Here is a 9,224-nt window from a genome sequence, read left to right as displayed (position 1 = left end):
TCCCTTGTTCGTTCTCTTCGCACCTGGAGGCAACCAGGGGATTATATAGCGACACCGCCTTTCCATGTGACGCAATCGGTTATCGATATCACCCCTGACTGCGCTGCGTCAGCTTCGTGTCTTTTATCTATCGCTGTGATAGCTTTTCAATTATTGTGACGTCTGGTTAATAGAACGTCTGTTAACAGTAACCCGGCTGCGTCGGCGCATTTGGTTGGAATGATTTCGTTCGGGATAAGAAACCGCACAAAGCACGTGTCGCGCTTCTTTATGGCATCATGACGACATTCTTGGCCGACTGTGATTAGCTACGCTTTAAAATCTATCTGCACAGCCTCATAACATGCGGTTGGCCGTCCTTGGAAATAAAAGGAAAATAAAAAAGGACGGTGGTCGCTTCGAAAATATACTTGAGGGCCAGGCTCCACCGGGTCTTTTCTAATGCCTAGTAAATCAGCTCAACAGTGTCATTCCCCACTGTTCATTTCTTTTTATCGTGACCATTATTTGCAAGTCGAGTTACAAGGCCACTTCCCTGAACTTCCTCTTCACCTTTACCTTTATGAGCTGTATGCATGATCTTGCCTTGAGCCGCCGTAGTGGCTGATTGGCTGACCCGAAAGACGCGGGTTCGATGCCGGCCATGGTGGTAGTATTTCGCTGGAGGCGAAATGCCAGAGGCCCGTGTACTGCGCGATGTCAGTGCACGTTAAAGAACTCCGGGTGGCCGAAATTTGGAGTCCTTCACTACGGCGTCCCCCAGAGCCGGATTCGCTTTGGGAAGTCAAGACTCTGCAAACCAAAGCGATATTTCCTTGAAGTATTTCGTTGTAATGCCTCAAAAAGGTCATGCAGACACGAAATAAACGAACAAGAAACTAGCTTGCCCGGGCGACGTGCACATGCAGCTGGCGACTTTCACAACATGAACATTACCAATGGGTGAAATGCGTTGATGCAAGCGTGCCTTAGTGAAGAGTAGATCTCTCTGTAGGTACTAAAAAAATTGAGAGTGAACAACCTCACAAAGCGTCGAATAAACACAGCTCGGGCCGTGCGCTGGAATTGTCGTGTGTTACATTTGTTGAGCTTACGCTCACGCTATTAAACGAGCCATCATTTCTCAAGACACCGGGGAACTGCTTCAAAAGCTCCGAAAAATATGAGGTATTGTGCTACCCAATCAACGCTTTACCAGCGCGGACACTAATGAGCTTGTTTACAGCCGAGTAAGAGCGAACATCTGCCGAGGTCTTTTAATACTGTCTTTAGCAGTATTTACTGGAGGCGGAAGTAAATATAAGACTTAGAAACTAGGTGTTAAACTTCTATGTGCTGAAACTGTGAGGCCCTGGCCGTCTTCGTCGACTTCTATGTGGTGTTCTGTGGTACAGTACGGTGTAGCATGATATTGTACGGTATTAGTTACGGTTTGGTACGAGGGCTTAATATCCCACATCTGCACGAAGGCTATTACAGACGGCGCAGTGGAGGGCTTCGGTTTAATTTCAACCTTATGGGGTTCTTTATGTGTGCAGAGATCGCGTATCCTTCGAGTGTTTCTTAGGTTTACACCTCAAACGCAAATCGTCTGCCATAGCCGATATTTGGCACCTTGCCCTTGGGATCAGCATCCGAACGCGATAACAACCAATCCACCACGGCGAGTAGCATGCTATAGAGGAAGTCACATCTGCCAAAGTTTATGTCTTTCAATACCCATTCACCCAGTTGTTTGGGATGGACAGACCGTGACGTTTGTTTATATGTACAAGTGCGACACACGTTGTTTATATTACGCTACAAAAGGCAAGGGAAGCAATTCGCGATGTCACGGAGAGGCGGAAGCTAACTGCAAGGGACCAGTGCGATGGTCCGCCTTCCCGAGTGTATTTAAGCGGGCATCGTTTCGTAATAGGTGTATGGAAAGCCACATGCTCATCATGGAATAGACTTGGTTGCGTGCAGCGTGTCAGAAGTTCGCGGTATACTTATACGCTAGCCGATTAATGCAAGCCGCATTAACTTCTAAACAGAGATCAAACACAACATTTAAGCATGTTTTTTTATTTTGAATATTGGCGCCAGCCTCGCATAATTAATGAATGTTCATACGATGTTCTGCCCTCTTTCGGTACCCACAGCGCCTAGCATTTCAAAAGAAATGCTGTCATCGCGATCTGAGAGCTCGAAAGCACGTCACCAACGGTTTGTTGAACAGAGCAGATCACAGGCGCGGTTAATGAAAATGTTAAATGATTCCTAGATTCCTGTTTTTTTCTCCAGCCGCGGTAACTCTTATGCATTCGTCGTGCATCATAAACGACTACCACTGGTAGTCGATTGTCCATGCACTGGAATTTCATCCATTGCACATATATTCTCTGCTTTACAATGAAGCATTAGTTGCGAGACAGCTCTTGTTTCGTCTTTTTTCGTTTGTGGCGCGTCTGCATTTCTTGCACTCTTGTTAATAATGAACGACTACAAAAGTTTTTCGGCATCGTGTTTGCACTGTCTGCCTTTGCACGGCACAAACGCACCGACCGCTTTATCTGTACTTTCGCTATTCGGGGAGTAGTGTGCCACGTGCCTGATAACCAGATGAGCCAGCTGTTCTGTCTAGCGTTCAGTGTTGCAGGCGAAATCACTGCACATTATGCCTTGCAGTTGCGGCAGCGAGAGTGCCAGCGAGTTTCGTTGGCGTGACATTCCTGCCGTATGATAAGCATGCGCGGTACGTGACATCGTTATGAGAACAAAGCAGCACTAAAAATATTTTTGAGAAATCAAATACGCAGGCATCGCAACGCACTGCTGCGTGTCGTGGTGACAGATATCAAAAGGTCGCAATAGATAAAAAAAAGGAAATCGCAGTAGCTGTTTCCATTCCTTAAAAGGGTGGTCCAAGTTCTTCCAACAGCTTTTAGCCTTATCCCATGGCGGCTTCCCCGACGAAGCATCAGTCGGGCTCTGAAGGCAGTTCAGACGTTCGGGTTAACTAAGAGGAACCCCGGCTTTCACCGATGCTTTGGGCTACTCTCATCGTGCAGAGGGTAGACAACTGGAAGGACCATTACGGGAGGTGTTTAATTGAAAGGTCATGGAACACAAAGGCTCCACCCAACGCGAACCAGGAGCGGAATCAGCGACAAATGTGCACCAGGGCGCTGCTTTCCTTCATGAAGATTCATCACAGAGGAACGACTTGGACGAGTCTATAAAAAGTGCCGACGACCAGAGGCACGATGCAGGAGGACACCAGCTAAGCCGCCCTGACGATAGTTGCATTGAACAACAATGTCGCAACATCACTTCTGAGCTAAGTGGACCACAAACGGCAAGCACTTGCTCCGAAGGCAAAAGTGTGTTTCCTGAAACCGGCGATTTGCTTTATTTAAGCCATAGGCATGACGGTACAGGCAAAAACCGAAGCACAACATACTTTGGTGGCAGTAATCGAGCGTGCAGAAACTCGTCTGCCAGCTTCGCACCACCGCGTCCACCTGTGACATCAACGCCTGCGGCACCATCCAGTTTTAGGAACCAACCCAACATTGGCATGCTGATTGAAAGTTCACCGGAACTCGACGTTCAGAGCAATTTCGAAGGGCAAGAAACTAGGCAGCCGGGAGCACGCCTTGAGTTCCCATCGCAGGCACCACGAAAATTACCGAATGGCTCTACTAGTCTTCTGCCATGTTTTAGCGAAGAGTCTACGAAGACCGATCGACCCTCAGCGTCTGACTTTGGCAACCATTACGGGTCGTCAAATAAGCTGTCACAACATGCTGCAACTTCGTCGCCGAGGTTTGAGGATGGCGGCGGTCTCGAGGCAGATTTGACAGACACTTCGGAATCTACTTATGAAGCACCAACTCGGGAGACTTGTGGTGAGCTCGTTTCCAGACAGTGCTACTCCGTGAACTCACCGCGGGACGCATTCGATCTTAGATGCGTTGCTCGTGCCGTCAGTGCAACAAGTACTGCTTCCGGTTCCGGACATTCAACGAATTCGCAATTCTCGCACAAGGTAGCCGGTTTGTCTCTGCAACAATCCTCGAACAATGTGGACGGCTGCAAGAACCAAAACGAGTCACCACTCGCGACTCTGTCCGTCCCTAGAGAAGCGCCATGCCGCCCATGGCTAAATACGCAGGAACGTGACGAAGATGAACAACTAAGCTCTGTCATAGACCACCGGTTGAATGAAGAGTCACACCGGCAACCCCATGCAAATAACGAACGGCCAAATCAAGTGCACCCATCTTCGTGTTCTACGGAGCCGCTCCAGCCAGTTTCACGCAGTGAGCAGGCTTCAATTCAGAGCCATAGAAAACCTGTGCGCCCCCAATCTTTGCCGCTTGCGTCGTTGTCTCTTCGTGAATCTTGCATCTCGGTTTCATCTCTTTCCGGACCGGTGTCAACGGCATTCGTGCAAGGTCCAGCGCTTAACTCTAAACGAGGGGCGCAGATTCTCGAAGTGAGCTCCACAACTCCTCCAGGAGAATGCAGCACAAAATCCCTACCAAGACCACCTCCATTAATACCAATAGCAGCGGTACCTCCGCAACGAAGACCTCCAGTGCAAATAACCGTGCCGACCTCAGCGGATCATAGTTTCCCCCTTCAAGCGCCACGCCTTCTTCCAGTCGTATATAGAGACCCGGTATTCAACCCTCTTCCTTCTCCACAGGAAAGGAGGGATCCGATGCTTGTTGAGCAGCTCTTTTTTGCTGAACTTCAGCTGGAAGCGCGCCGAGAACTACGGAATGCCTCGCTAACACCTAATCAGGCGCCACAGACTACATCGCTGCCTCCGCAAATCGTGGGACTCGAAGCGGAGGCTGCAAGTGGACAGCTGTACTCTACAGTACAGCATGGCCAGGGATTGCAAAGCGGACATGAAGATTGGCTACGCCGTACGCAGAGTGATTCTATGCCGAGTCGCGGCATTTTTCCACAAGAGACAGCGCAGGCAACGCAGGCGAACTCGACATTTCTGCTCGCCTCACATTTCTTCGGAAAGCGAAAGTCTGCTGTAACGGCAACGTCACCCTCCTCAAGCCCGTCGGTACGTTCCGATCTGAGGCACATTTCAAAAAATGAGGCCCGTATTGACTGGAGGACACTGCCATATCGACCAATTCCGCCCCCCGCACCTCCAGCTAAGGTCCAGCATGAACGCCTGGCACAGGAGAACCACCTTCTGTTAAACCGGCCGCCCCCCAAAGACTCACAGTCATCGTCACCGCTAGACGGCCAGATGCAAGCTGAGCGCCGAACACAACCGGAACTAGGAGCCCCTTTGCAGCCGTCCACACAGCAACACTGGAGCGGCAGAGACTCGCAGAGGTCATCGCCGTCAAATGCCAAGGTGACAGCTGCACACGACCCATCGGAACAAAGGCTCACAGCGCAGCCGTCTTCACCACTGCATGCTCACATGCCAGCGGCACGAAGGTCACCTGTGAACGCGTTCGCACAACACTGGTCCTACAAAGAGCCACACCAGTCTTCGCCTCTAGATCACCTGATGACAGATGCGAACGAAATTCCTCCCGCACAAAGACGCACTGCGGAGCCATCCGCACAAAAGCGCTGGAACGACAGAGGTTCCCACCAGTCCTCGCCGTTAGATGACCACATCCGAGATGAACATGATACTGAACCCTCACTGGGATTGCTTCTGGAAGAGTTCAAAGCAGCAACGGCACAGCTAGATTTGCGAGACTTAACGTCTATGGAACGGACCTTGCCGGAAGTGGCCACTGGGTCGTCAACAACGCCCCATACTTATACCTGCTGCTCTCCCGGCACGGGCGCTCTTGAAAGAACCAAACCAGAAGAATCAGCACTGAGCATTTTTGAAGGGTTGCTTCCTTTACAGGCCACAGATCTTGAACAAATAGTGACTACGCAGTTCGAGGTGGCATGCCGCCTTACTCCTCTACAACATCGAGAGACACGGTTGGAGACAGCAGCTCCTTATGGTCAAGAACCTCCCCCCAAAAGTTCACCTTCGACGTGCAAACAGCCTAGCTTAACACTAAACACTCCTCACTCGCTAACCGAGGATTTCAACCAGAGTGCGGCTAACCGCCTTACCACGCCGAGAAAACGCCGAGGGTCTCTTATGCATAATAGCCTACAGCCTGTCCAAGACGGAGGAATGGAGCAGCCGGCCTCGTCAAATGAGGTGGCAATCCACTTCGGCATGCCGCTGTTTGGGCCATCGCCATCCAAGAGGCAAAGCTGCACCGCTCAGGCCACACAACAGCAGTCACAAGCGCAGTCACAGAACACGGAGGGAAGAAGGACGACCCAGCAGCATTACGTGGAGCAGAGCTGCACAGAGAGCCTCAAGGCTGCACTGATCGCGTCTCAGCTGCCAAGTTTCTCCTCCGAGCCGACCGATCTTTTCCCACAGACTACAGAACCGCTGTCAGCATTCCTAGCCAGTTGTCATGAAGACGAGTTCTCCGTAGTTGAGTAGCCTGTAATATCTCTGGCGTGTTCGGCCGCAACATTTCAACGGAAACTTTCCAGAATTAAAACATGGGTTCTTTTAGTACAAAAGCAGCTGTGCGATGTCACTTCTTTCGACAGAAATGCTACCCCTTGATGGGATACCGAAGCAAAAGTGGCATTTTCGGTGAAATCAGTGAACCTGCATTAAGAAGATGCGATTATCGAAAGTTGCCGTCTTTATTTCACGTACTTTTGTGCGGATGGCGTTATCTTTTAGATTTGCTACCGCGCGCGCCAGTCTATGTCCAGCTGCCGCTCTGTGATGTTCGAAGTTGGCGGCATGAAATCATGCAAGAAATCGACAGTTACGCCATTGAAAGTGGCAGCGGGAGTGGCGATTATCATTCAGATATCGAAACAACCACGGACTATAATTCATACCGGTACGTCCGTGCCTCCTTATCAAGCGACCACAGTAAAGCGTTCCGGGAGTGCCTGACATTTCGCACACGTGTGCGTACCCAGTAGAGTGATAGGTGTGCGTAAGATAATCCTGTTTCCCTTATAAGGTGCAATTGCACATTTTTTTTCCAAAGTTCATCGCTCCAACCGCACCGAGAACAGCCGCGGAGGCGAAGAAGAACAGCGGATGCGTAAATCTTGCATTGCGTGCGTAGATATAAAAATGCAACCTGTCTAATTATTCCCAGCTATGCACTCTCGCACCATGCTGGACTCTGGTAACCTTCTTGATTTGTTACGTTTTCATATGCGTAGGAAACCAAAAATTCGGTAATTGCCTTTCTTTTATACATTCATAAACAACGAAAGCGGTCACGATTGTGTCGTTCGAGCTCAAGCTCTACAAGGCTTGTGGGAGTAACGCAGTCGGGATCGTAGGCGCCGGCGAAAAAGGAGTGTAATGGATCAGTGGAACAGATACGGGAAGGCACTTCGAACCGTGTTTATTTAAAAAACGTAGGCAGGAATTTACAGCGCATATAGAGAACTTATTGAGAGGCTTCGATATGCTTGACGCATCAAGAGCTCCCTTTCATATACCTCGTTTTGACGCATGTTCGATGCAAACGCAGAGAAAGCCGGACATTTGAAACGCTTAACAATATAAGAGCTGCGGGGGCCTAGTATAATAAAGAAATAAGCAGTGGAGGTCTTGTGTAGATTGAGCATCCGCCTCGCACGCGGGAGGTGCGGGGTTCGATCTCCAGTCCGCCGGGTATCCACGGCCACCAGTTATACAATGGGTACAAGGTTTCCCCTGGTGTGGTCCTCGGCTTATTTAGGGTGAAATGCTTGGGAAATGAATCTTTGACCCCCGCTTGAGTACACGAAAAAACCTTGTGCCAATGGGCCCTTTCGCCAGAGCCGTTTTTGCGCCATACAAATTCATAATCGTTTAACAGTATAGAACGAACGCCACTACAGCTTGTAAAGCCAATATGAACGAGACACTTGAAACAAACCAGGTGCTGTGGCCGATATTGGAAAGTATCAGGGCATCCGTGTGCGTACGAGAACTCGGTCCTCTTTTGGCCTCGTGGCTTCGCAATTCCAAGCACGATGCTTGGCACAGAGGCCCCTTTAATTCTGCCGTTTCCAGTTAAAAAAGAAAAAAAAGTGATGAACTATGATCATGCTATCGATCATGATGAAAATGCGGGTGCATAAAGTAATGAGGGCTGGAAACTGAGCTAGCTCACTAGAACATCCCTCCCGATCGATTGCGTCCTTTCCCGCCACAACTTTTCGATGCCTGAAATCATGGTCGTAGTCCGAGCAGCATGGTCTTGTTTTCGCTGCTCCTATCCTCGGTGTTTTATCGTAATGCATGCTTCGCTTTTCTTTTCGCAATGCTGCTTTGCAAACTCGTTCCTCACTATGCACGCACCTCCTTCCCCGAGAGAGATCGTCCCTTACACCTGCTGTATTGCACGCAAGTCAATGTCCTCCTTTTTATACCAGCGACCAGCACAGATGACGTTCGCTAAGTTTCCCTCTCTCTCTCAGGCAAGGTCACACCGGGGCTCGAGGAGGGGGAAGAGAGAAACAACGATGAATAGTGAAGCAATCAAAAGCTGGATAATGTTTTGAATCTCACGCAAGGACCGTGTTCGCGATGATGCAGCGATGGAAACGGATAGGTGACTAATAATTAAGCGCATCTGAAGACATTGTCTTCGATTTTGTTAGCTAAACACGCTGATCTGAAAAACTATCAAGCGCAAGGTGTTTTAAAAGCTCGGTTTTCAAAGCAGTGCGAGCCCAGTGGTGGTGTAAAAGAGTGCAGTTAGTTATCGATGCAGACAAAGTACGCTGAATATTTATGCTTTTATGGCTTTATGGGGGTTTAACGTCCCAAAGCGACTCAGGCTATGAGAGACGCCGTAGTGAAGGGCTCCGGGAATTCCGACCACCTAAGGTTTTTTTAGCGTGCACTGACATCGCTTAGTACACGGGCCTCTAGAATTTCGCCTCCATCGAAATTCGACCGCCGCGGCCGGGATCGAACCCGCGTCTTTCGGGCCAGCAGCCGAGCGCCATAACCACTCAGCCACTGCGGCGGCCGCTGAATATTTAGCTGCGATTGCTGTGCTCTCTGTGAATAAATATTGATTTACTATAAAGCGGTAACCCCAGTTGCTTCAATGGGGGGGGGGGGGGGGGGGGGGGTTTAGAAAAAACCCAAAATGTCGGCTATATCGGCAATGTCTGATCATACAAAAAAAAAATCA

This window comes from Amblyomma americanum, chromosome 9, assembly GCF_052857255.1.
Source record: "Amblyomma americanum isolate KBUSLIRL-KWMA chromosome 9, ASM5285725v1, whole genome shotgun sequence".
Lineage (NCBI taxonomy): Eukaryota > Metazoa > Arthropoda > Arachnida > Ixodida > Ixodidae > Amblyomma > Amblyomma americanum.
Note: the sequence above shows the minus strand (reverse complement) of the source record.